General features: G+C 47.5%; 1 protein-coding gene and 2 pseudogenes across 6 annotated transcripts in view; all 3 read right to left on the reverse strand.

The window, feature by feature from the left end:
* The window catches only part of NCOA1 (nuclear receptor coactivator 1), a 1,575,181-nt gene that overhangs the window by 1,245,249 nt on the left and 301,960 nt on the right, over positions 1–27,972 (reverse strand). The window lies entirely within an intron of this gene.
* On the reverse strand, positions 7,729–8,332 carry LOC138453811 (tumor necrosis factor receptor superfamily member 16 pseudogene; annotated as a pseudogene).
* Positions 8,352–8,988, reverse strand: LOC138453812 (tumor necrosis factor receptor superfamily member 16 pseudogene; annotated as a pseudogene).

Consider the following 27,972-nt stretch of genomic DNA (forward strand, 5'->3'; position numbering starts at 1 on the left):
CCTCGTATTCGAGTTGGTCATTGACAATCACCGGGGTAGATTTTGGAGCTGTTCGAGATGGCTGAAGATATGGTTTTAACAGAGAGGTGTGGAAGACTGGATGGATCCTTTTCCATGATTCTGGTAGTCGAAAGGCCACTGGATTGACGATTTCTTTTATAGAAAAGGGCCCGTAATATCTGGGAGCCAATTTATTTGGTCGCAGATGTCAGGGAAGGAGCTTCGAGGATGTACAGACTTTATCGTGTACTGAATAGGAAGGCCCAGGCCTTCTTTTAGAGTCAGCATAATGTTTAATGTCTCTTCGGGCCTTTTCTAAGTGTTCTTTTGCTTCTTTGTGTACATTAATAAGGGTTTCAATGCAGGAATTAACCGCAGGAACTGGGCTAGGGTGTGGAAGAATGGATGGTAGAACTGAAGGATGAACTCCTTGACTACAGAAGAAAGGACTGGTTTTGATGGCTGAATGATCCGAACTGTAAGTGAATTCGGCCACAGGTATTAAGAGTGACCAATCATCCTGGACCATGGTGGCGAAGCAACGAAGATACTGGTCTAGAGTTTGGTTTACACGTTCAGTGGCTCCATTGGTCTGTGGGTGATAACCTGAGGACAAGGCACATTGGATTCCCAGTATACGACATAATTGTTTCCAGAACTGGGATATGTACTGGGGTCCTCGGTCAGAAATATCTTGGAGGGTAGCCCATGAAGCAGGAATATGTGTTCCAGGAAGATTCCGGCAAGTTCAGATGAGGATGGCAGTTTGTATAAAGGTGTAAAATGAGCCATATGAGTAAACAAATCAATGGTAACCATGATAGTTGTGTAGCCCCTGGAAGATGGTAGTTCCACGATAAAATCCGTGGCGATGATTTCCCAGGGTCTTGTTGGTATTGCTGGTTGGAGCAGGAGACCTGCCGGTTTCTTATTATCATGTTTGTTCTGATTGCAGACTGCACATGTCTGGATATGGATCCTGATATCATCCTTCATCTTCGGCCACCAAAACTGTCTTTGTATTAGATGGAGGGTCTTGGTGATGCCACGGTGTCCTGAATGAAAAGTATCATGACATAGGCTTGTGATCCTTTGTCTCAGTCCAGGAGTGGGAATGACCAAGCGATTGTCCTTGAACAAATATCCGTCCTTTGTTTTGAGATTCCATCGATTGTTTCTCTTAAACTCCTTCCAGGTTTCAGAGGACTGAGTTTGAATTTGAATATCCTCCAGGAGGGTGATTGCTTGGGCAACTAATATTGTGGGGGGAAACATCTTAGGAAAAGTCTGATCTTCAAGGGGTTCGTAATCAGGACATCTGGATAAGGCATCGGCTATTATGTTGTGTGTTCCAGGGACATGGTGAATTTGAAACTGGTATTGAGCAAAAAATAAGGCCCAACGGACTTGACAACTGCTTCTACATTCTAGGGATTGCAGGACTTGAAGATTCCGATGGTCCATGCAGACTTGCACCGGGTGTTTGGCTCCTAGGAGGAGATGACGCCAGTCAGTGAAGGCTTGACGGATGGCTAGTAATTCCTTTTCCAGGACAGAATAATGAGTTTCACTGGGAGTCAGGGTGCGAGAAAGACAGGCGATGGGGTGTTCTAACTTGTCACCCAATTCTTGTTTTAGGACTGCCCCAATGGCGTAGTTGCAAGCATCAGTTTCAACACGAAAAGGTCGATCAACGTCGGGTTGAGCTAGGATGGGAGCTTGTGTGAACGCCGACTTCAACCGTTGGAACGCCGTATCTTGGGCTGAGGTCCACTGAAAGGGGGTATCCTTCTTTAACAATGTAATAATAGGATGCACAATCTCAAAAAACGCTGGTATAAATTTCTGATAGAAGTTAGCAAGCCTCAGGAAGGACTGAATCTGTTTTACAGTAGTTGGAACAGGCCAGGATAGAATGGAGTCTACCTTCGATGAGTCCATTCCAATCCCCTTTGGACTAAGAATGAATCCGAGATAGTGAACAGTTGATAAATGTAAAAGTCACTCTCAGGTTTGGCCAGGAGCTTATGTTCACGTAGACGTTGTAAGACTGCCTTTACATGCTCTTCATGTTTTAGGTGGTCCTTAGAGTATATCAGTATGTCGTCCAGATATACAATGACAAAGATAAACAGCATATCAGAACACACCCGGTCCATAAAACGTTGGAAGACCGCTGGGGCATTAGCAAGTCCAAAGGGCATAACCAGGTATTCAAAATGGCCAGTGTGTTCTAAAGGCTGTTTTCCATTCGTCACCTTCCTTTATACGAATAAGATGGTAGGCACCTCTTAGATCTAATTTTGTGAAGACTAATGCACCTCTGACTGCTTCCAGGATATCCGAGATGAGAGGCAATGGGGAGCGGTCCTTGAGAGTACACTGGTTAAGGCCATGGTAATCTAGACATGGTCTGAGCTCCTTGGTGTCTTTCTTGGGAACGAAAAATAACGAAGCACCTGCCGGGGCCTTAGATGGTCGTATGGTGCCATTTTCCAAGTTAGTATCCAGGTATTCCCTAAGGGCCCTTTTTTCTGGTTCTTATAAAATAAACTTCCTCCCCAAAGGGATCACTTTTGAAGGTTCAGTATCGATGGCACAATCCTCAGGTCTGTGAACTATGGTGGTTGAAAATACATCTGTGTAAGCCTGATAGGCCCTGGGAATCCGGATGATGTTAGAGACGGTGACTGAACTTTGCTGAATCTCTTGCGAGTCTTCAGAGGACTTTGATAAGGAATCTAGGGATAAGCAGTGGGACATACAGTGTTCAGAACCAAGAAACAAGGAGCCTGCTGCCCAATTGATGTAGGGGTTATGCTTCTGTAACCAGGGCATGCCTAAAGCCATTGGATAGTGGGCAGATCTTATAATGTCAAATTTGATCTTCTCTTGATGGTGGTTTATAGAGAGTAAGATCTCTTTAGTTTGAAGAGTTATGGGTCCTGAAGACAGGGGGCTCCCATCAATAGCCTCTACAGGTTGCATAGTCTCTCGAATTTCATGTGGATTGTTGTGAGTAGTGACCCAATCATGATCTATGAATATGCCCATGGCTCCGCAATCCACTAATGCCTGTATGGGGTAAGATTCTTTCATGGAAGGCCATAGAAAGGCCTGTAGAATCACAAGATTATTTTGTCCAGGAGAGTTCAAGGATGGAATTGATGTGGAGCAGACATCTCTCGCCCGAAACTGTGCCCCATCTAGGATCGGGAGATGGCGTTTCGCGAACGCCGTGGAGGAGCAATAGGGCACTCTCTCACACATGCACAGACCAGTGTGAATCCGTCACATCCTTTCTTGTGGAGTAATGGGTCCACGGAAGGCCCCCAGTTGCATGGGTTCTGGGTCCGAGGTCGGAGAAACTGTGGGCGCTGGTCTAGATGGATGGTCTGAGGTGGCCCTTTGGGGAGTTGACTTGGACTTCTTTTTATCCGCTTTTCTTTCCTGGATTCGAAAGTCTATTTGCATGGAAAGGTCCATGAGAGCCTGGAAGGAGCTTGGGCGAGCTACCCTGGCTAACTCGTCCTTTATTTCTTTATTCAGAACCTCTTCAGAAGAGGGTGAAGCTGGCTTCTGGAGACCAATCGGCTTCCTTCACGAGTTGTTTAAAGCGGGTCACATAGGTAAGCATATCCTGGGATCCTTGTTGAAATTCAAGTAAACGTTCTTGAGAGCTGTAAACCTGCACTGGGCGATCAAACATGGCCTTTAGAGCTTCCACAAACCCATCATAATCATCCAAGAGGGCATCGCCCGAATTGACTAGGGGGGTTGCCCAGGTCAAGGCTTTACCAGTGAGGTGTGAGATCATAAACCCCACCTTTGCTCTAGGAGTGGAAAAGTAGTAGGGTTTGAAGGTGAAGTGCACTAAACATGAATCAAGGAAGGCACAGAGGGTCTTTGAAGAACCATCATATTTGTCCACTACTCCTCCCAATAACACACTTTCCTTAGTTGCAGAGTCACGTGACAAGACTAGCTGTTTTAATGCAGCGTTCTCAGCCTTAAGGTTCTGGACTTCTGTGATTAATTCCTGCATTCCTCGCATGAGGTCTTGAACCGCGGCTTCCATCTCTGTATCTGTATCGTTTTTAGGCGTCGCAATCTGTCAAAAGTCTCTCCCCTTCTCACCTGTTTTTGTTGTTTGCTTGATACCTTCTGTGGCGTCTTCTTTCTCACGGTCCGGGATTTGTATAAACCTGTGTGCTGGTCCTCGGATTCCAGCGTGATGTTCACAATCCAACTCCAAGTTACGTTCAGATGACCAGGACGGAGACCAGGAAGAAATGATGCTCGCACTCGGAGGCACGGAACGCCGTAAAAATCCAGGAACATTGGAGGTAAGGCAGAGGAAAGGGTGGAAGAAAAGGGGATTCAAGGAACCGGGAACCAAGAATCAGAAGAAAGCCCTGAGCGAACTCCGGCAACACATGTCCACCTACAGCAAGCGGTAGCGTTGAGACGCGCAGAGCCGCGGGGGCGTGTCTGTTTTGTAAAACAGAGCGTGGAGCGCTGAGACTGGCAAGCAGCGTTCCGTATCAAGCGGCCATGTTGGAAGGATTACTGTATTCAATCCCCTATGGGTCAGGGACCACGAAGTCCAGAAGGGACGCAGACGACGGTTCATGACATAAATACAAATAGTGTGGGATAATGTTCATGAAAAATAAAGAAGCGTTCACAAAATGATAAGTGAGGAAGTTCATGCCAATGGCCTCCCAGTCCCACATTTTCAGCAGGGGGCAAGGCGGTTCACTCGAGCATAGCCCACTCTCTGGCTTCTTCGGCATGAGGACACAGTTCCATTACCAACATCAGGGACTTCTGTGCCCAAGTCTCTTAAGTTATCAAAGTCTCTTGATTCAGAGGGGCTGATGTACCAAAACAAAAAAAGTTCCTTTACAAATACTCAAGTTGGGTGATTCACTCTTCACCCTGAATCCCCCTGAGTCAGGCTCAGATCCCTTTTATGCCCAATCTTTAGTCCGGAACCCTCTCTTCCGGGCTCAGATCCTCTTCCCCCAATGCTCAGACAATGGGCCTGATCACGACTTCGGCGGTAACCCTTAAATCTGGCGGTAGCGCTAATACCGCCGGATTTAGGGGTCCGCCAAATCAGGACTTCGGCGGATTTCACCCCAGCTCTGAGCTGGGGGGAAATCCACCAAAAATTCGCGCTCATACCGCCGGCAGGAAATCCGCCGGCGGTATGAGCGTGAAATTTCCCCATTGAGCCCAATGGGGAATGGGGCATTCCCGAATGGGCTCAATGGGGAATGGGGATTAACATTACGGCCAAACTCGTGATCTGGCGCTATTAGTGCCGGGGAGTTCGGCGGTAGGGCAGATAGCGCCGGCGTTACCGCCCAAGTCGTGATGAGGCCCAATATCTTTTCTCGGGTGACTCACGGTTCAACCCGGATCCACCTCCACCGGGCTCAGATCCCTTTTACACAATTAGTCTCCTTCAGCCGGGCTCGGACCAATTGCAGTTCTTATTAACTATCGAAGACTTTCAAATGTGCACAGAGTTTAGTTTAATCCACTGCAGGACCACCACAATTTAATAGTTCACAATTTTAAACTCTCAGTTGGATGCCTAACAGAGACCTTTCGAATGAGCACCCACGTGGTGCCAGACCACTCAGTATATGATATCTATCTTGGTTTCAAAGGTTCCGTCACTCCTTGGATATTCAATTATATTCGCCTCACACTCTGCTCTTTGCAGATTTCTACGTACAATGTTGCCGCTTGCAACCTTGGTTCTAACACAGACCGGTCTGCTATCAGTCTCCCCGACTCACTGGCTGTGCTGACTTCACAGGCGCTGCTTTGTTATAGGAGCCAAGAAGCGGCAATCTCTCCTCCTCGCTTTGGCTATCGATGCAGGAGAGCGCTGGGTACCTTCAACACTCAATGCACCTTTCTTCAGCATTCATTCCCGGTCGTATGTTTCTTATTCGATGGCTTGTGCGTTTTCCTCCGAAAAGGCCAAGGGCAATTCCCTCCTTGCAACCTTGCTGGTCTTGCCGTCTTTCTCCTTGTATTAAACTGCCATCTCAGAAGTGCTGCTTCCTCATGTGTTTTGCCTTGCTCAGAGGGTGCTTTTGTTCTCCACCTTTTATCTGTGTGGGGGAAGTGTGATAGAAGTCAGGTGTGTATAATTATCAGTAATTGCCCAACTCTGCCTGACCCTTGTGTTGGGACATGTCAGATATATGGCTCGGGTGTTAAGTTTTCTCTCAGAGTGAGCTGTCTGTGAGAAAGTATTCGTGTCGAGAAGGGGGGTGGTTGAGTTCCTAAGTATCCTACCTGTTAGGATGGGGAAAAGGTGTTACAGGGAAGGGGATACCGTGTCTCACCATCCAGTGTCCCACTCCCAGAAGACCTCTCATCCAGGTGATCCTCCCGCACTGGTCCACCCCCAGGAACCGGATCCAAAAGTGATGGTCGTGTCCTGGCCACCTGGATGACAGATCCCCAGGGACTAGTGGTTGAGACAACTTCTGGTTTCTCACAACATTCAAAGTGAAATAACAACAGATACACAGTTCTCCTGCAAGCCATTAGTACCTCATTCACTCCACCTCCCTGGTACCAATGGTATCGCTAAATATTTCAGTCATTACGAGAGTGAGATTTGTCACTACCACAAAAAGGATCTCCCTCATATCTGGATTGTGCAACAGTCGATCTTTCAGTGAATTCCTCCATCTCTGAAAGCAGACAGACCATTCTGCATGAACTAATGCAAGAAACATGGACAAGCAGGTGATGGGACCAGGGAGAAGCAGGGAAGGAAGGGAGAAAGAAATGATTACTGCAAACCAACACAGGCTTGTTTTTATGTTTGTCTAAGCGTGTGCATGCGTGTTTATGCACCTGTGGACTGTGCAAGCTTTGCACTTATGTATCCCAGTAGGTTCATGATTTTTATGTTATCAATGTTGTGCTAGATGGTTACATGTTACTTTCATGCTCTACAATGCTCTCGCACTACCAATGTGGGCAGTATGTGTTTCACAAGTTCGAATCCCGTGGCAGCGCCTACTAAGCCTTTCATCTTTCTTAGGATGATAAATCAAGTACCATTCAATGGGGTAATATTAACACGGGTTATTATAGTGCTCAGAAGCAGGAGAAGTCTGGCATGAAGTGCTTTAGAAGAACAATCATTATTGTTATTAACATAATAAAGAGGAGCCACCTCATCTTATAATGCCGTAGGCTCTACCTGTATGTAGACAGATGCAGCATGCATGTTACTGAATTTTTCTTTTGCATGAGAGTGTGGAGCAGTAAGTCTGAGTTTTTGTGAGTGTCCGCTTTAGCGTGCGTTACTATGTGCGCAAGAACTAGGGGTTAGCAGGCAATAGATAAAGAAAGAGGTTCTGAAAGCGTTTGGGAAGCAGAACTTTTCAGGTCCTGAGAGGCTCTGAATGCTTCTCGGACGGACAAACAACACAGTCAACTCGCGTTCTCCGTGGCAATTTTGGTTGCCCTTCCTCACTGCATTAGACACTTCAGTCCAGATTAGTATCAAGCCACAGAAGAGGGGGTGAGAAGCAGAAAACCAGGAAATGACAATACTGAAAAAATAATGCCTTGGTGCATATGGAATTGTTCGTAATTATCAGGGTTCACAACTTCTGTCCTCAACACTTCTCCCAAAGTAAGATTCCGAGGACCTGGGCGATACAGCAAGCACCCCGTGGGCCTTCACACAGGGGAGGTCGCCACCGACTCACTGTACAGCCTCTCCACAATGTCCTTACGCCCGATCTTGCGCAGAGCAGAGTAAAAGGTGCCTATGGTGGCGGTGTCCGTGCTAAGCAAGTGCAAGAGTAACGCATGCAGCGGGTCCTCGTCCTGCAAGAACGAGTCTATGAGGTCCTCCTTGTAGTCCAGCTCCTTCGCAAGGTATGCGCCAGGTGTGCTCCGTGGAGAGTTTCTCCAGTTCCTATTGCTTATTGGACGACAGGGTGCTCTTTAATGCTTGCACCTGTAGCTGTGGCTGTGACTGCTGGTCATAGAGGCTCTGGCTATCTACTGAGATTCTGCTGTCGCTGTGAAACTTCTCGCCCTCTGGAGATGCAGTCTGGTTTACTGGCCAGTTATAGGCTGCTTGCTTTTTTCTGTTTGCAACCGCTTGAACAGAATGAATGCCACCAGACAGACTACCACTGCCGCCAGGATCGAGCAGTAAACAGATATGAGGTTGTGCAGGTACTGGCTGTGACCTGTCCATCACAGTTGTGGTCATGTCTGAAGTGGTGCTGATTTGCCGGACTGGGGCTGGAACCAAGTTCTCATTGTCATTGACATTGGGACCATCAGGGTATTCAGAGGTGTCGGAATCGATAGATGTTAAAAGTTGGGGTCGGAAGGGACCATCTTGGGTGAAATGTTGCTGTTGACTTGATGACCCTGTCGGACACACGTGTGCAGTCTTCCACTTCACTTTTGTCATTCTCGCAGAGGGTGCATGGCAGGCTGCGATACATGCTGTTGTCCTCAATGGAGAAAATCTTGTCAGTGCAAGCCTCGCTTGACGTGTCGTGCATGTTTGAGCAAGGGTACTCCATGCAGAACCCAAGTGCACAGCTCTGGCACTTTCCGCACTGCCCAGTCTCCTTGCTTAGGAACTACCCATAGCTGTAGGCGCAGATGGCGTTGTCGGTCTCTACACATGGTGCAACCATTCGTGTGTACAGATGGTGCAACCATTCGTGTGCGACCAAAAAACTCTGTGCACTGTTTGCACGATTCAACGTGACTCAGGATGTCAGAATAGGTAACACTGTCCAGGCAGGACTCGCAGACAGTTTGGTTCACTCCGCAGGCCTGGACCATGCCCTCTCTGGGAAAGCAGACTTTGCAGCATTCTCCACTGGCAGTGTACTGGTTCACTGTGCATGGCTCCTTGGCACTCCATACCGACACCCCCCAGAGCAGCAGGAGAAACCGGTCCGTCTCCATGTCCAGGTAGGGCAGTCAAGGTCCTGAAATGCCACGTGCTGGGGTCAGAGGTCCTTCTGACCCGGCTCAGGTATTCCTAGCTCTGCTGAGAATGGGCGGCACGGGGCTGGGGCTGTCCGGGCTCAATAGCCATCCCCTGCTCCCGGGAGAAAGTCTAAAGGCTCTGCTGCAGCGAGATTCCCAGCACCTGCCTGGACACAATTTTATCTATACCTTTTCCAAGATCACCATTGCAAACCCTTTTGTTGTCTAAAAAAGGGGGGCGTAAAACTGCGCAGCAAAATGGGCAATGCATAGATAAGGGACTGATGGTTGCAGCAAAACAGATTCTGAAAGTATGGAAGACCAGGAAAAAGCCACAAATAGAGGATTGGTTAAACAATTTACAAATCTTGTCAGATTTTGAGAAGGTTTTGTTCTGCAAGCAGGAGGCCATATATTTGGAACTCTGGATGTCTTTTAATAGTATATACAATTGATAGTTCGTTGAATTTTTGTGATTGAAAAATATTTCAACTAGTGATATGGGACCTGGGCTTATTATGAAAATGGCGTGTGTGTGGTGTAGGTTTTATATTTTCTTTGATTGGTTGTTTCTCAAGGTCTGGGATGTTCCGTCTAGATACGACTTGCATTATTTGTGTTTATGTTAAGACTCGATAAATTAGATTTTCAATTATCAAGACCACTTGTCTGGATATTCCATGTTGTATACGTTATAGTAACATATATGATGGTACTGATATAGGAAATTAAGTCCATCATGGTCAATGCCATTGTTCCAGAGTACATTGATCCTTTCCTCTATTTATCACAATGTATTAACCGTCAACAAGCTGGTGGCATTCTCAGATTAGTGACGGACACTCAGACTTGCCCTCTATTTTCAATTCTCGCCACAAGAATAGCAATGTTACTGATGTTCTGATCCAGGGCAAAAGACAAAAGCTAGACTTACAATAAAATGTGTAATCATGGTGGAGTCACAGATGGTACAAATTGATTAGGGTTTCATATCGAAAGACATTGTCAAGAGCTCCGGTCTTGGCCTGCTTATCTTAGCTCAAGCCCAACACTCACCTTGAGAAATGGAACGACTATATGCATCATGGGTTCGATACCGGGGTCGGGACAACTAAGCACGCCACCACCCCAAAGCTCCACGGTCGATAGTTTGAGTACCATAGTGTGGGTAACTCACCCCGAGACTTGCAAGTTACCGGCGCAATAGAAATGAATAAATAATAAATAAGGGAATAGTTTCTTACCTGTAACTCCATTTCTCCAGCATTGGTATCTTTCATGGATTCACATGCTTAGAATATTCCCCGTCGTCAGACTGGGACCCCTCGGTACACATATATAGCCTTTTCCTATAGGAAAACGTCCGACACTTTTGTGTCCTATCCACGTCCTTTTAGGACCCGCCTACGCATGCTCCGCAGGCCGTCCCAGTATAAGAGGCCCGCCCCCGCGGTTCCCCTTCAGATTTCGGCCCCTCCAAAGTAGGAAGGGTTAAACCTATCCATCACATGCATTGCAGTCCCGGGGAGGCTTGGCGGGCGCATGTGAATCCATGAAAGATACCAATGCTGGAGAAATGGAGTTACAGGTAAGAAACTATTCCCTTCTCCAGCATTGGATCTTTCACGGATTCACATGCTTAAAATAGATTGTATAGCAGTAACACTTGCGACGGTGGTGAGAATGCAATGTAACTTACCCTCACCCTACTACTCAACACATATGCGCAGCAGTAATAAGTTTACTCATATAACCTTTCCCACCGAAAGTATACTGTCATCAAAGGTAGAAAACACACTCTCCACAATGTGGAGCTTACCTTACTGAAACAGATGGCGCAGGACAGCTCTTCCCATCTGCGCCTCATCCGCATGCTGCCTGGCAAGGCAGTAGTGGCGGGTAAACGTGTGGGGCACTGACCATGCCGCAGCTTGGCATATGTCCGTCAGCGGAATTCCGGCCCAGAACGCTGTTGAGGATGACATCGACCTTGTAGAATGGGCTCTAGGATGTCTTTGCAGTGGCCTTCCGGCCTTAGAGTGACAAAAAGCAATCGTCGACGAGACCCATCTGGCCAATCCCTGTTTCGAGATTGCTTTACCTCTCGTCGACGGACCATATGCGACAAACAGTTGCCGAGTAGCCCTGATGTCTTGTGTGCGATGTAGGTAGAATTTCAGAGCCCTCTTAACGTCCAGGGTATGAAGAGTTTTTTCTGCTGCGGACGATGGAGTGGCGAAGAAAGTAGGCAGAACCACGGATGAGTGTTTGTGATATACCGTCGGAACCTTAGGGACGAACGTAGGGTTAGTCGCCAGGACTACCATGTCCTTAAAGAATCTTAGGTAGGGCGGGTCCACGACCAGAGCTTGTAGTTCCGAGATACGTCTGGCTGATGTGATAGCTATCAGGAATGCCAACTTCCACGAAATGAATTTCATGTCGGACGTGGCCATAGGCTCGAAAGGCGGTTTCATCAAGCCTGCCAACACTGTGTTGAGGCTCCACGCCGGGGGAAAACATTTCACCGGGGGAAAAGCTCGAAATAAACCCCGCATGAAGTGTTTCACCAGTCTGTCATTGAATAGAGGAGGCGACTGCCTCTTGATTGTGAACCTCGAGATGGCTGCCAGGTGTACCTTTATCGATGAGGGGGACAGTCCCTTTTTTGCTAAGAGGAGCAGGTAAGGTAGAACTTGTTCCGGCGTCACCAACAATGGTTGTAGGTCCCGCTGTCTTCTACACCATTCACAGAATCTCCGCCACTTATAGGAGTAGGATTTGTTAGTGGAAGGGGCTCTAGCCGCCTGCAGAATTTCTTGGCACTCCTTTGAAATGTCTAAAGCCCCGAATTCCGAGAAGTCAGGAGCCAGGACGTAAGGTTGAGACTGTCCGGGTTGTGATGCCACACCGTGCCTCTGTCCCGGGATAGAAGGTACGGGACTTTCAGAAACGCTATGGGATGTTCCAGCGATAGATGGAGGAGGTCTGAGAACCACGGTTGCCTCGGCCAGTATGGTGTCACTAGAATCACCCGGCAATTGTATCTGCGTATCCACTGTATTGTTTTCCGTATGAGGGGAAACGGGGGAAAAGCATAGAGGAACATGTCCGTCCATGGGAAGGAGAACGCCTCCCCCACCGAACCCTCTTGGGGCCACCTGCTTGCAAATTTCTCGCATTTCTTGTTCTCTTTAGTCGCGAAGGTGTCCAGAGGGGGGTGGCCTTATTTCTCGAACACTTTCTTCAAGTGACCCGTGTCCATTTCCCACTCGTGTATCTGGGCCATGTTTCTGCTGAGGGAGTCGGCTTGGCAGTTCCTCACTCCTGGAAGGTGATGAGCCACGAGGGAGATTTCGTGCTTCGATGCCCAATGCCATGTTTTCTGGGCTTCTATGGAGAGAGTCTTTGATCGTGTCCCACCTTGTTTCCTCAGATAAAACATGGCTGTTGTATTGTCGGTCAGTATTCGCACTCGCGACCTCTTGATGTGTGGTAGGAACGCCTTCAAGGCCCATCGTACCGCTCTGAGTTCCAGTACGTTCATGTGTAGGAGTGACTCCGTTGGAGACCAGCGACCTTGCGTTTGGAGAGCACCCATGTGCGCTCCCCATCCGGTTAGGGACGCATCCGTAACTATGGTGCTCTGGAACTCCGGCTCCTGTAGGGGCACACCTTTGTTCAGATTGTGGGAACTCTGCCACCACTGAAGGGTCCGAAGTAGCTTGTCGTCGTCAACGGTTATCCTGTCCGACCACGATCCCTGAGCCTGTGTCCATCGGTCTGCGAGGAATTCTTGGACTGGCCTCATGAAAAGTCGACAGTTTCTCACCAGATGGATGCAGGATGCCATGGCCCCTAGGACCGAAACATACTTTCTCACTGAGATCCGGGTGTTTCGCCGTAGCCGGGCCGCCTGTTGAATGAGTCTCGAGGTCCTGTCGAGAGAAGGTTTCACCAGTCCTAGCTGAGTCTCGAACTGTGCCCCCAAGAATACCAGCGTTCTCGATGGCCGCAGAGAGGATTTCTCGAAGTTTATGGCGAATCCTAGCCGTTGTAGAAGCTGCATGGTGGCTTGTAGACTTGTGTTGGTCGACGCTGGGGAGGATCCCCTTACCAGCCAGTCGTCGAGGTATGGGTATACATGGTGGCTTTGCTTCCTTAGCCAGGCAGGCACTGGAGCCAGGCATTTTGTGAACGTTCTGGGGGAGGTTTTGAGCCCGAAAGGAAGAACCGTGAATTGGTAGTGTTTCCGACACATTGGAATATGGAAATACGCGTCCTGTAAATCCAGGGACGCCAGGAAATCTCCCTTTTGAACTGCGCGGATCACTTCCTGAAGAGTGAGCATCTTGAATTTCAGGCTCTTTAAGGACTTGTTGAGATCGCGTAAGTCTAGAATGGGACGCCATTTGCCGTTCGGCTTTTTTACGACGAAGTATCTTGAGTAGACTCCTTGGCCTCTCTGTGATGTTGGAACTAATTCTATCACTCCCTTCGCTAACATGAGTGTAACCTCTTGTTGCAGTGCCTTCATATGGGACTGAGCGGTGAACGCAGGTGGAATTTGCGGAGTGCTGTGTTTGAATTGAAGAGAGTGTCCGTGTCTTATAGTGTCTAACACCCATTGGTCCGTCGTTATCCTTTCCCATTCGTTGACATACGCTGAAACTCTTCCCCCCAGAACGGGTTGTGGAACGTCACTGCTGATCTTTAGTTTGCTTGTCTCTCGCCGACGATGGGTATGATGGTCGTTTTCTGGAAGACTGGAAGTTTCGTCGACGGTTAGCCGATTGTGAGGCACGTCGGTACCCCTGGGAGGGGTAAGCCGATCTGGCAAAGGATCTGTCTCCAGAAGAGAATCTTGAATTTCCTGAAGCCCCTCTAAAGGGGCGAACGGACTTGTAGCTCCTGCCACTCTGGAGGGCACCCAAAGAACGTGCCGTGTCCGAATCTTCTTTCATCCCTTTTAGGGCCTCGTCCACCTTCTCACCGAAGAGAAGGTCTCCCTCAAAGGGCATATCTAAGACCTTGTATTGTACCTCTGGCCTGAAGTAGGTACACTTCAGCCATGACTGTCGCCGTAATACGACCCCATTATTGACTTGCTTGAAGCCAGACTCAGCAAGATCCACCGCAATGTTTATTGCGTGATTTGAGGCTTCCTCACCCTCTCGGACCAGTAGCATCGCCGCCTTCCTCTGTTCTTCTGGAAGATGATCAAGCAGCGGAGCCAGCCTGTGCCACATCTCCCTATCGTGTCTGGCCACAATTGCCAGAGAGTTTGCGGCCTTTACTGTGGTCGCTCCCACGGAGAGCACTTTCTTGCCAAAGGCATCTTGGCGTCTCGCTTCATTCTCGGGTGGAGTCGTGCACTTGTGCTGTGCCTTTGCCTTCCTCGCTGCCGCCGCCGACACCACCGAGTCTGGTGTTGGTTGAGAGGATAAACACTTGGGTGTAGACTCTGGAGCCTTAAACTTTTTTTCTAGGCGTCCTTTCACTGCTGGTTCTGAGAATGGGTGTCTCATTGTCTGCAACCCCTCTTTCCATACATGGTCAAGTATCGGTATCGAGAACACCGACCTCCTTCTCTTGCCCATGTGGTCGAACAAAAAACAGTCCTTTTTCTGTTCTTCCTGGGACAGACCAAATTCTTTGCATGCCTTCTCCATCATCGAATGGAATGACGCAATGTCGTCTGGAGGGGACGGGTGAGCTGGGCTTCTGGGGTTTTCTAACTCCGCCTCTGACTCCCAGGTAGGATCCCTGGAGGGGGATACAGAGACCTCTGACATGGCTCCCCTGTCCGACTCCGAATCTGGCAGCTCACTTTCCTCCTGCGCCAGTGTTGAGACTGGCGTGCGTGGGTGCGGTGGTTGACGGGACGGGCCCGGCTCGTCGACGGGTGACTGTGGCAGGCTGACCTGGGGAAGTCGCTGGTCCAACGACCGTAGCAAGGACTGAAGCGAGGACAGAATATCCAACGACAAAACCGATTGAGGATTGAGGAGAGGGGCAGGTACCGGTGTAACGGATGCCCTCGTCGACGACTTGGCAGCCGCTCGTAGCCCTAGGTCTGCTGGGCCAGCCACTCTCTCGCTCTCGTCCTCCGAGGACAGCAACATAGCTTGCTCTTGTAGCAAAGCCTCTTGGGGGGTAGGGTCGAGGACTTCAGGCCTCCAGGCCTCCTGTAGGACCCCCGTCGACGAGGCTCTAGTCGACGCCATTGTCGACGGGACGGAGGATGCCCCTTGCGCTAGTGGCGGGAAGGCGGCCGGTGACTGGATCGCCGTCGACGACGCAGGCTTTGCAGGTGGTTTTGGCGGTCCCGCCTTCTCCACACTGTGCCCGCTTTTACTCGACTCGTGGTCGATCTGTGATGATCGCCCGAGGAGGATTTCCTTTCCTTCTCATGCTTTTTTGATGAGGATGATTTCTTTGACGAGGAGTCTGTAGTGGAGTGAGTTCCAGACGACTCTTTTTCCGACGATCTAGATTTCTTCGCCGGTGGCTCCGGCGAGGCCGCGCGGCGTGATGTTTTCGCCGACTGTGTGGAGCCTACCTCCGAGGGGGGGTATGCCCCCGCACCCTCATTCAGCCATGCCACCAGGCATCGGTTCCGGTCTTTGAGGGTTTTTTGAGAAAACCCCTTGCATATGTCGCAGGCATCCGCCGAATGGTGAGGGTGGAGGCAATATACACAATCCATATGTCCGTCCCCCTCGTAAACCTTTTTTAAGCCGCACGTCGCGCATGGACGGAACAGCGCTTTTCCTGATACAGAGGACATATCGTACTCGAAATCCAATAAGGCAACCTAGAACAAAATAGTAAGACAACACGACGAGATCCCACTACTTTTGGAGACGGTTGAAATCTGAAGGGGAACAGCGGGGCGGGCCTCTTATACTGGGACGGCCTGCGGAGCATGCGTAGGCGGGTCCTAAAAGGACGTGGATAGGACACAAAAGTGTCGGAAGTTTTCCTATAGGAAAAGGCTATATAAGTGTACCGAGGGGTCCCAGTCTGACGACGGGGAATATTCTAAGCATGTGAATCCATGAAAGATCCAATGCTGGAGAAATAAAAATAATAATGACAGTAATAATTAACACTGGTAACCAAGCACTCAGAAACTGGATTCTGAGTGATGCTAAATAAAGAATTATTTAGCAATATCATCTTATCCACTCAACAGATCCAATTTGGCCCTTTTGAGGTCATATATGCCATTTTTCTCTTTTTCGTTTACCCATCTGGTGCTCAATTTTTCCAAAGAGTAAAAACATTCCTCCTAGTTGGCACCCCCACTTCCTCCATATTTTTGGAACTACCTGTTCACAGGGGGATGGGATAAGAGCCATTTTCCAGCAGAAAATAATTCCTTGCTTTTCAGATTTGGGATGTACGCATGGGGCCATGCCACCCAGATACTTCCCCCAGCATTGCTCCGCCAGTCCCTACCATTTGCACAGGCCATACCTGACGGTATGATTTTAGCAAGCACCACAGGGCATATGAAGGAATGAAGATTATGGACTAGGAGTAATGTTGTTACGACTGTAAGAAACATTTACTTCTACATTCCGTTCCCGCACCGTGTATACTCTAGGGAGGCTACCAAGCAAAATACACTCGAGGGGTGGTGGATCTATTCTGATCTTGCCAAACCAGGCATTAGGTCGAGAGCTAGCATCCATGCAAAAATGCCTGAAGAACGCAGAGGGTGAGGCCCATGTTGCTGCCTTGATGATTTTATTTATTTTTTTACCACACAAGGGAAGAATACTCAAAAGGCATACAGGGGACAAATGAGTAACAAGATGAACACACGTAGGGGAGTCCCCCGAATGAACCATTCAGCAACTAATTTGATAGCTCAGTTTTAGCTCATACTAGGCCCCATTCCATATGCTGTTTTCATCACCACACAGAATGTAAAATATAACACACAGTGTTTGTCATTTTGTACAAAAAAGTAATAATTTATTACATAGGCCATTGGTCCTACGTTTACACAAAAATATAAAAGAAGGCCACATGAATACATATATCAATATGGGAGATGTATATATACATCTGATGGCATTTTAGTGATTTAATCATGAAACAGAAGGTGACACAAGGACAATTCTATAGTATGGAGGAAAGAGGGCACAAACCACTGTCTTCCTGGCCCTTATCTGGCTAATAGGTCACAGAAGTCCTCCAAAACATAGTGTCACCTAATACATATTCTAAAATTGATTATGCATGACAAGAATTGTACTTGACTAAAAATACACATCCCAGGTCGACGTCCATAGTGGCGATGTTGAACCATATAGCATAACTTGTTGGTACAGAGTGATGCAAAGGACGTTTCGGCAGGACATCAGTTATACTGCCTTCGTCAGGACCCCAAAGGAGATGGACATCTGTAGATGTGATAAAGATTTAGCTTTATTATCAAATGAATAAAAAACATGTTGTAAAATCAGTGCCTATAAAAACGGCTGCTGAAGAAATGAAATTATCGAAACGTGAGGCTAAAAGAAAAAACCTCCACCAACGCAACACCAAACTACTGTGTACAGAGAAAAAAACACAAAACCAACACCTACCCAGTGTGGTGATATCTACATTGAGACCACCCTCCACCTAAGAACGGTGAAGGGCAAGAGAAAATTAAAACAACCAATGAAATAAGATCCCCAACAAGGTTGTGTGTGGTGATCCTGTGCCCAAAGACCGGTGTGTCGAGTGCCCCAAAAGACCGAACCCAAGGCTAAAAGCCCCGTAGCGCCCCAAAGCAGTGTATATGTAGAAAAAGAGAGGAGAAAGGGGCTGAATGGGCCCTCAACTTACTTAGAAAAAAGAAACGGTCCTCCAGAAGTAAAGTTGCTGCCACCGAAGCGGCGTAAAGGGAAAAGAACCTCCTGGTCTGCAGACATAGGGACAAGAAAAGCATAGAACAATGACGCCCTAGTCAAAAGGGGAGATATCGACCCAAAATGGACTACAAATCTAACCCTGAGCCCTGCAAGGAGCCCCACCCATGCTCACCTAGATGGGGGGACTGGGTGTGCCCTCAGCAGGTATGCCTCTGTTGACTGTCATGTGGATCAAACGTCCATGTAGCCAAATTCAGTGGTCCGGGGCAACTATATAGTCAGGCGTCCTCCCGTAAACGTTCCTAGGCTGGAAACAAAGGAACAGAAAAAGCCAGATTAACTTGGCTGTGCAATCATGAATAGAGGATCTATACGTGCTAATCGCTCATAGTTAATGAACATTACACAGCTTGGAAATACATGTAGAGCCGTGTGCATGGGTGTTTACATGAAGCGCGTGATACATGCCCTTAGCAACATGACCCATATATCGGGCATACGGACATGGTGACTCGTAACTTTAGAATGCGGTGCCTACCTGGGAAACGCTGCTCAACTCTGCGAGGAAGGCGCCGAACGTGACTTTGTAGAAAGCCTTCCACTTGACACCCCGTGTCCGCGGTGTTATATCATCCGCATAACCCAGCACGGGAGAAGCGGTGTACGCGCGCCGACTGTAGGTCCATAGAAACAAAGAAAGGACACCTGGTAGTCTAGAGTACTGGTGTCTATATGCAGAGCCCATGCATAGACAAAGAAATGGGACTAGAAACTGAAACCGACGACCAGGGATACATTTCAAAAGTGTCGATGGAACTTTTACTAAGCCCCACACTGAGGGGCTAATTAAACCCAACGTCACGCCGTGAGATATAAAATAATAAGGGGTCATAAATCAGGCTATAAAGAATGCCCTCAATCTCGTACCACTAAATAGGTAAAAGGAATGCCTAAGCAAACCTAAAACTAAAAAGTAAAGAATAATGATAAAGAGAGTAAATAAACATATTTAAAGTGAAAAGCAGCAAAGAGATGAGCCAGATGGCTCGAACCTAATATGCAAAGGCGGGATTACCCTAGTTCACAGACGGGGGCCCACAAAGGGACCGAGACCAGGATGATAACAATCACCATTGTGTAGGGTTGCTCTCATTTAGACCCCGTTCAATTGTATCTAGCCGATGTATCCACCTGGCCTCAGCCAAGTTCAGGCTGCGTGGCGAGATGTTTTGTCTAGGCAGAGCTTCCAAAATCCAGCAGTATAGGTCCTCAGGGGAGTGACCATATTCCATATAGTGAGATACTAGTGGTGCGTTAATGTTCTTACACCTGATACGTGATCTATGTTCTACTATACGTGTGTGGGTTGGTCTCGAAGTCTGGCCAACATACTTAAGGCCACATGGACACTGGATACAGTATATAGCGTTAGGAGTTTTGCAGTTAGTCATGCCACGGATATCCCATTTTCTGTCGCTCACCTGAAATTCTTTGATTTTTTTGGTATATTTGCAGACAGAACAGCCCCCACAGGGGAAGTGTCCCACCAATGGGCGGAGATCCCAACCCGTGGTTCTGTTTCGGGAAACCTGTGATTTTGCATGCACAAACAGGTCCCTCAAATTTTTCTGTCTAGTCATGGCAAAAAGGGGTATTGGTTCGTCGCTCAGTTCCAATTTGACCAAAGGCCAAAATTTCTTGATCAATTTCTTGACTGCATACGTATGCGTCGAATAAGGCAGCACACAGACAAGTTTTTCTTCAGTAGTATGTGCTTTTGGGGTGAGGAGGCATTCCCTAGGGGTGAATCTCGCTCTTTTGGCCGCCTTGGAGACCAATTTACTTGGGTAACCCCTTGCCACCAAACGCATTTTGAGATTATCTGCGTGGGTGGTATATTCAGTAATAGATGTACAATTTCTGCGCAGTCGCAGAAATTGACCATACGGAAGATTCTCTTTTACTCCCCTCGGATGGAAACTCGAGAAATGAATCAGTGTGTTTCTATCCGTAGGTTTTCTGAATAGTGAGCACTCTAGGATGTCATTCCTCACATATATTCTGAGGTCCAGAAACTGGATCTATTTTGTGCTGGAATTGATTGTAAATTTGATCTCTGTGTGTTGCCTATTGATCCACAAGAAAAATTCCTGGAGAGCCGAGGCCGAACCCTGCCAAATCAAAAAGATATCATCAATGTAGCGTCGCCATAGTTTAATGTGGCCCACAAACGGGTTTGTTTCCGAGAGGACAAAATGATGTTCCCACATTGCCATATATAGTATGGCTAGGCTGGGGGCAAAGGCCTCACCCATCGCCGTCCCATGGGTCTGTAGAAAGCACTGATCTTTGTATTGAAAATAGTTCTTTTCAAGGGCCATCGTGAGCAACTCCAAGATAAATTCTGCAGGGGTGTTCCGGGTTGATCCTTCAATGGTGAGAATTTCACGTACACATTGGACCGCCTCCTGTTGAGGAATACTCGTGTAAAGTGCACATATGTCCAAGGTAACCAGGATCTCTTCCTCAGTGTCAAATGGTCTTCCTTCCACCAATTTGATCACTGAGGAACTGTCACGTAGATAAGAGTTTGTTTCCTGGCTAAGAGGTTGCAAAAATTTGTCAATATATTTACATATAGGCTCAAGGACCGAGCCGCAGCCAGCAACGATGGGGCGACCCGGTGGGTTGTCGGCATTCTTATGAATTTTTGGAATAGCATAGAATGTAGGGGTACGCCCCTCTGAAAGATTCAGAAAATCAAACTCATCTTTGGAAATCCATCCCCGTTCAAGAGCCAGAGTAGTAGTTGACTGTATGGCCTGACTGAGGTCAGTGCGAGGGTCCTTTTTGATTTTCTTATAGCTGGCCGTATCTTCTAATAAATTAGAGGCCATCATATGGTATTGTTCTTGGTTAGAAATCACTATACCACCCCCCTTGTCGGCGGGTTTAATAACCCATTCGGAGTCCTCAGACAGGGTTTTAATGGCTTGTCGTTCCAAGTTGGACAGGTTATATCTGAGTTGCTGTTTGTTGTGCTCCAAGTCCCGGATCCCCTTAAGGACACATTTCTCAAAGGTCAGAATTTCCTTTGTCACCTGATTGTCGGTAGGTGTGAAGGAAGAAGGACCTTTTAGTCCTGTATCGGAACATCTTTCCAGCGGTTCCACATTTTTGAAGAAGGATTTCAATCTGACTTTCCTCAGGAATTTTCTAACATCAGTTTCAACTCCAAACCAGTCAGTGCTGGTCGTTGGGACAAATGAAAGCCCCTTAGTTAGAACATTCTTCTGTGCCTGAGTAAGAATCTTCCCTGACCGGTTGAATATGGGCAAGGTGAGACGTGAATCCGTCTGTATTACCTCCTCCTGCGTTGCCGCGATCTGCGTGCCGGAGGGAACCACATCGGGGGCGGATATTGGGGGCCCCAATATTGACCTTGCATGGGGCCTCTGCCTAAAAAAGGTCCATAGCCTGATGGTTGAGCACCTGAAGGGTACTGCGGTATTTCCTGCATATAGGGCCCCGGATTATATCCCTGGTTGGAGCCCTGGGTCGAATTGCTACCTGAGCTCGAGAAACTTACTCTAGATCTTTGGGGCGCTACGGGGCTTTTAGCCTTGGGTTCGGTCTTTTGGGGCCCTCGACACACCGGTCTTTGGGCACAGGATCACCACACACAACCTTGTTGGGGATCTTATTTCATTGGTTGTTTTAATTTTCTCTTGCCCTTCACCGTTCTTAGGTGGAGGGTGGTCTCAATGTAGATATCACCACACTGGGTAGGTGTTGGTTTTGTGTTTTTTTCTCTGTACACAGTAGTTTGGTGTTGCGTTGGTGGAGGTTTTTTCTTTTAGCCTCACGTTTCGATAATTTCATTTCTTCAGCAGCCGTTTTTATAGGCACTGATTTTACAACATGTTTTTTATTCATTTGATAATAAAGCTAAATCTTAATCACATCTACAGAGCTCCATCTCCTTTGGGGTCCTGACGAAGGCAGTATAACTGATGTCCTGCTGAAACGTCCTTTGCATCACTCTGTACAAACGAGTTATGCTATATGGTTCAACATCGCCACTATGGACGTCGACCTGGGATGTGCATTTTTAGTCAAGTACAATTCTTGTCATGCATAATCAATTTTAGAATATGTATTAGGTGACACTATGTTTTGGAGGACTTCTGTGACTTATTAGCCAGATAGGGCCAGGAAGACAGTGGTTTGTGCCCTCTTTCCTCCATACTATAGAATTGTCTTTGTGTCACCTTCTGTTTCATGATTAAATCACTAAAATGCCATCAGATGTATATATACATCTCCCATATTGATATATGTATTCATGTGGCCTTTTTTTATATTTTTGTGTAAACGTAGGACCAATGGCCTATGTAATAAAGTATTACTTTTTTGTACAAAATGACAAACACTGTGTATTATATTTTACATTCTGTGTGGTGATGAAAACAGCATATGGAATGGGGCCTAGTATGAGCTAAAACTGGGCTATCAAATTAGTTGCTGAATGGTTCATTCGGGGGGCTGCCTTGATGATGACATACCTAGGACATGTCTTTAGAAAGCCACACATTCGTTTTGGTCCTCATTGCATGCAGGTGAACCCCCTAGAAGGAGTTTGTAGCTGTCCACAAGCCCAATGCAGGACACTATCCAGCAAGCTATAGTTGCCTGGGTGCCAAATGACTGTGGGAAGTGCCACCAAAAAACACAAAAAGGCACTACAAATAGTGGCTCCAGTCCTGTCCAAATATAACATAAGCCTCTGTCTTGTATCCATGCAAAGGACTACTTTCTATCTCGGAGGAAGGGTTAGAAAAAGGCGGGGAGGGAGATTTCCTAATTTTGGTGGTACTCCGAGACAACAAGCAATGACGGATGCATCCACAGGACAACCTTGTCTTTTTGTAATCCATGGTATATTATTCAAAGGCCAACAGAGCCTGTAGTTATCCCACACAGCAAGCCAGAGTGACCGCTGGAAAGAATGCCATTGTCCTTGAACCCAAATCCATGTCAGAAGACACAGAGTGCTATGTGGTGTTTCGCACCAGTGCTGCGAGAACTGCATTCAGATCTAACGTAGGGTGTGGTGCTTTCAAATCGAGAAATAACTTGGAGAGCAGTTCAAAATGCCTCCTAACCATAGGGTTTGCCAAGGAGAAGGAATCATCATCCCTGCTCTTGTAGGCATCCACTGCCAAGAGATATGTCCAGCATATCCAGAGAAACCCCTGTACTTTCCAGGTCCACAATAAACAGGAGTACTGGGTCTATTCCATAGAACAACTGGTTTAGCTGCCTAGCCACACACTAGTGGCAGAGGTGGGACCATTTTCTCTTATATTTGGTCTCTCGTGCGTGCCTTCCTTGTAGCCATGATTGCTAGCATGTTTTCACTTGAAAGCCCCAAGTGATCAAAGCTTAGCTCTTAAACTATAGGGCTGATAAAATGAATGGGAGGAGGAGTGAAAAATCGCCCTTCCTTCTTCTGTAGCAGAACATTGTCTGTCTGCGGAATCCTGAGGGGACGGGTTGACAAGGGAGACCCCGAGGTTCGAAAACCAGAACACCACCACCCAATAGAGACCACCAGGATCACTAATGACAAACTAGACTCCTGACAGTTTTTGAGAACTCTAAGGAACTCTAAGGAGAAAGCATACATCCCTAGGCATTACCAAGGCACCCCATGCCCCAGGGAATTTGCCTGTACTCTCTACCTCAAGGCGCAGAATGTGCACTTTGTGGTCTGTTATGGCATAAACAGAATCATTGAGCTGAACCCCCTCTCACAGAAAAGGCCTGCTACGTTCGGGTTGAGCTCCTACTCGTGGATGTAATACGCCGTCCTGCTAAGAATCTGCCTCTTCAGTGCTATTCAGTACTATTCCCTGGGAGATGCAAAGCCTGGAGGCTAATCCTTTCTGACAAAGGCCAGTCCCTACTTCCACTGCCAGAAGGGCCCACTGTGGTGACTTGGTTCTACAATGTTTGTTTAAATAAAATATAGAAGTTGTACTGTCTGTTAGGAGTAGCACAACATGACCTGACGTTCCAGATGATTGATGTACCATGATGACTCTTCTTGGGACCACAGCCTGTGAACCTCCATCTAGTTCAGGGTCACTTCCAACCGGAAGAGTAAAGAGTTTGTTGTTGTTGTCACAGAGGGCAGGGGGTCCCGCAAAGAGCACTACCACTGCAAGCTTAGCCAGGTTGTTCCACCAACTAAGATTGCCTAGTGGGCTCCCAGAAATAGCAAGGATGATGTCCTGGGAGTAGAGGGACTATATACACACAAAAGCCAGATAGGTCTGGCTATGTCTCGGTCTCATCCTGGCACAAGGCGCAGAGATCAAATGAGACTCAACAGTCTCTGAAACCTCCATGCTGTCACTTGTTTGTGGAAAAGAAAGAAACACTTTTCCTGAGAAGGAGCTGCTGTCTTATTATCCCGAGGGACTGCTGGTTGCAGAAAGCTTCGCTCTACTGCCCAGTGGAAGGAGAACACACTGGGCAGACTGCGCTTCCTGGAGGAGGCGGAGCGTGATCAATCACGTGACTGTTTTGGCAGTATTTACAGATCCACAAGCCGCCCGAGCGGCGCAATCACTTTTCCTGAGAAGGAGCTGCTGTCTTATTATCCCGAGGGACTGCTGGCTGCAGAAAGCTTCGCTCTACTGCTCAGTGGAAGGAGAACACACTGGGCACACTGCGCTTCCTGGAGGAGGCGGAGCGTGATCACGTGATCAATCACGTGACTGTTTTGGCAGTATTTACAGACCCACAAGCCGCCCGAGCGGCGCAAACACTTTTCCTGAGAAGGAGCTGCTGTCTTATTATCCCGAGGGACTGCTGGATGCAGAAAGCTTCGCTCTACTGCTCAGTGGAAGGAGAACAACCTGGGCAGACTGCGCTTCCTGGAGGAGGCGGAGCATGATCACGTGATCAATCACGTGACTGTTTTGGCAGTATTTACAGACCCACAAGCCGCCCGAGCAGCGCAAACACTTTTCATGAGAAGGAGATGCTGTCTTATTATCCCGAGGGACTGCTGGCTGCAGAAAGCTTCGCTCTACTGCTCAGTGGAAGGAGAACACACTGGGCAGACTGCGCTTCCTGGAGGAGGCGGAGCGTGATCACGTGATCAATCACGGGACTGTTTTGGCAGTATTTACAGACCCACAAGCCGCCCGAGCGGCGCAAACACTTTTCCTGAGAAGGAGATGCTGTCTTATTATCCCGAGGGACTGCTGGCTGCAGAAAGCTTCGCTCTACTGCTCAGTGGAAGGAGAACACACTGGGCAGACTGCGCTTCCTGGAGGAGGCGGAGCGTGATCACGTGATCAATCACGTGACTGTTTTGGCAGTATTTACAGACCCACAAGCCACCCTTGCGGCGTTAAACCCGTGAGGGGTAAAGGGCGAGGACTGTTGTGTGGCTGATATCCACTGACTTGAGCAGTGCTGAAGCTTACTGTTAAGTAACGAAGGATACCTGCAGAAAGATCATAAGTGGCAGAGCATCGGCGAGGGCCTCACTAGCATTTAAAGTCTGAGGTTTGGTTCAGCATGGTGATGGTGAAAGAGGGCCCTCTGACCCGTCATAAATCATTGCTTTCTCGAAGGAAAGGGACGATGAGTCTCCCAAAGGAGGTAAGCCCAGCTGCCACGTCAGAACAAACTGCTCAAAATGATCAAATTGAGTTTACTACTGCGAGAGGCTCAGCCGGGGTTACTTGCCTAGAATTAGGCTTGGTGCCCTCACTAGCTGCCCTGTGCTTAACATCATTGGGCCCCACTCGAAAGGAGATTGATGGTACCAACGGCGCCGTTGACCAATGGGTGAGCTCCGACAGTGGCTGTGTCAAGTTGGTACCGGTATTTTCCCCTTCAGTATATGTTGACGCCAGCGATGTTGCGCAGACCTCCCCCTTTGATTTGACGGATTCTGACCTTATGGCAATAAACTTACAAAATGTCCTAATACAGGACAAGGAACTGCAAAAATCACCAATATTTCACTCTCAAGGTGCTGGAAAGACTGACGCCTCAACGTGGCGTTCTCAGTCCGTGGTAGGTAAAAACATGCTAGAGGAACGGGTCCCTCAAATGGCTACCACAAATGCAAAATGCAGCGAGGGGTTTATCAAATTGACATCTAGCGAGGGTGGGCTCCCTGTGATTTTGTCAGTAATGGAGCAAAGCTCTACTGATCTCTCAGCCAGAGAAGCACGGCTTACAACTAAATTAAAGGCAGACTTTCTAGCCACCTATGAACGCCTAAATGATAGTTTCATACAAAATCAATCCTTGCATAAAAAGAAGCTTTAAACAAAGCGTAATAGACGATCAGTGAGCATACTCCATAAGTCTAGCGACAGAGTTGACATCTCAATGTTGTCTAGCACAAATGACTCTCTACATCAAACGTCTTGCGAAAACATCGATTCATCAGGCATTAAAGACGTTGAAAAGAGAGCCGTAACGTGTATTCCAGTTGTGGACGACTTGGCAAAAGAAATTAACGTGCTGCCCAGCATGGCGAAGACAGCCGTCAACTCGGATAGAGTCGACCAGCCATCTAAAAATTCTATGTCAACGGCTGCAAGTATTCAAATTCACAATAATGTATTAGCGGCAACTTCAATCGCCCTACTTCCATTTATGAAACTGTATGAATCCCTACATAATGCAGTAAGTGATCAAATGTCCCTGCTCGCAGCCGTGAACGCAAAAATCTCAAGTCTTGAAAGTTTTTCCCAATCGATAACCACAAGACTTGATAGCGAAGCAGAAACATCTGCAAAGTGGCAAAATAGACTATACGATCTTGCCCGTCAGGCATTCAGTGACAAATCTGCATTAACGGATGCGGTAATCGAAAGCACAAAGTGGATGCGCCACAATATGTCTTCAAACATGAGACCAGGTGATGATGGGTCACATGTTCCAACCTGCAAATCTCTTTTGGGTAAAGAACCTCTTGTGGTGGATGGACAAACTTCCAAAAAGCATGCAGTGATTGTCAGTGGACCTGTTTGCAGTGAAGCAGTGGGCATTCAAGTCGTTAAACTAATAGCACCAGAAAAAAGCACATCTCTCTCCCATGGGATGAGCCTGGCGGGAAACTCAAAAAGCGATCAGAGCCAGCCCGCTGGAGATAAAATCCTTGATCCTCAGCAAGACCGTCCCGTGAATATTGGTGAGGGAGCCGCTACATTTGCTCAGTTAAATGTAGAAACTCAGCAGGCAAAAGGGGCAGTGGTTCAGGAGTCAAAAAACTTAACAGATAAACTCTCATTTGGGATTTTCAATAAACCTACAACGTTGGACAAAGAAAATGAAAAGCGTCCCCAGAAAACAAAGCCTTGTGGAGCAAAATCCATTCAAAAACGTCCAAGCTTGAAACATGTTGCCAAACGTGCTCGCACAAAGTGCAGGAAAAAATGTATAAGAAATCTTTCAACTCTGCCGCCGCCTGTATTGTTTAATCGCCCGGCAAAAGGTTCGGAGGGCATATCGAAAACAAAAATTGACTCAACGAAAAAACTGACTCCCAAACCAAATGCTAAAAGGGCAAGAGAAGCCTCAGTCAGTGATAACAACGCAGTCTCCGATGCCTCATTAGAACTATGTGAGTATTCCACATACTCCATTGATGATGATGTGATTGATGAGGGCGAAGACACTGCAGAGATAAGTATACCGGCTTCTGCGAAAATTGGTATAGAATTTGAGCCGCGATCAGGTGTCGTAATTAAAACTCCTCCCAGAGCTGGCGTGCTTGGGCCAAAAAAAATTCCAAAGGTACTTTCAATACAAAGTGCGACAAAGGAGATGAAAGGTTTAAATTCGAACAATGGGGTCACGTCTAACCCCCCAAATCTCTTGTGCGATAAACTAAATCCAAAATTAACAAGAGCACAAGTTGAAAAACTTAATAAAAGTGAAATTATACCCTGTAAAACAAGAAGTGAGGGATCCAAGAATGGTTTATGGAAAATTCAAATCAAAAACGCCCTGCCAGAACAAAAAGAAGTAAATTTGAACCGAAGAAATA

Source organism: Ambystoma mexicanum, chromosome 4p, assembly GCF_040938575.1.
Source record: "Ambystoma mexicanum isolate Mex_15411 chromosome 4p, UKY_AmexF1_1, whole genome shotgun sequence".
NCBI classification, from domain to species: domain Eukaryota; kingdom Metazoa; phylum Chordata; class Amphibia; order Caudata; family Ambystomatidae; genus Ambystoma; species Ambystoma mexicanum.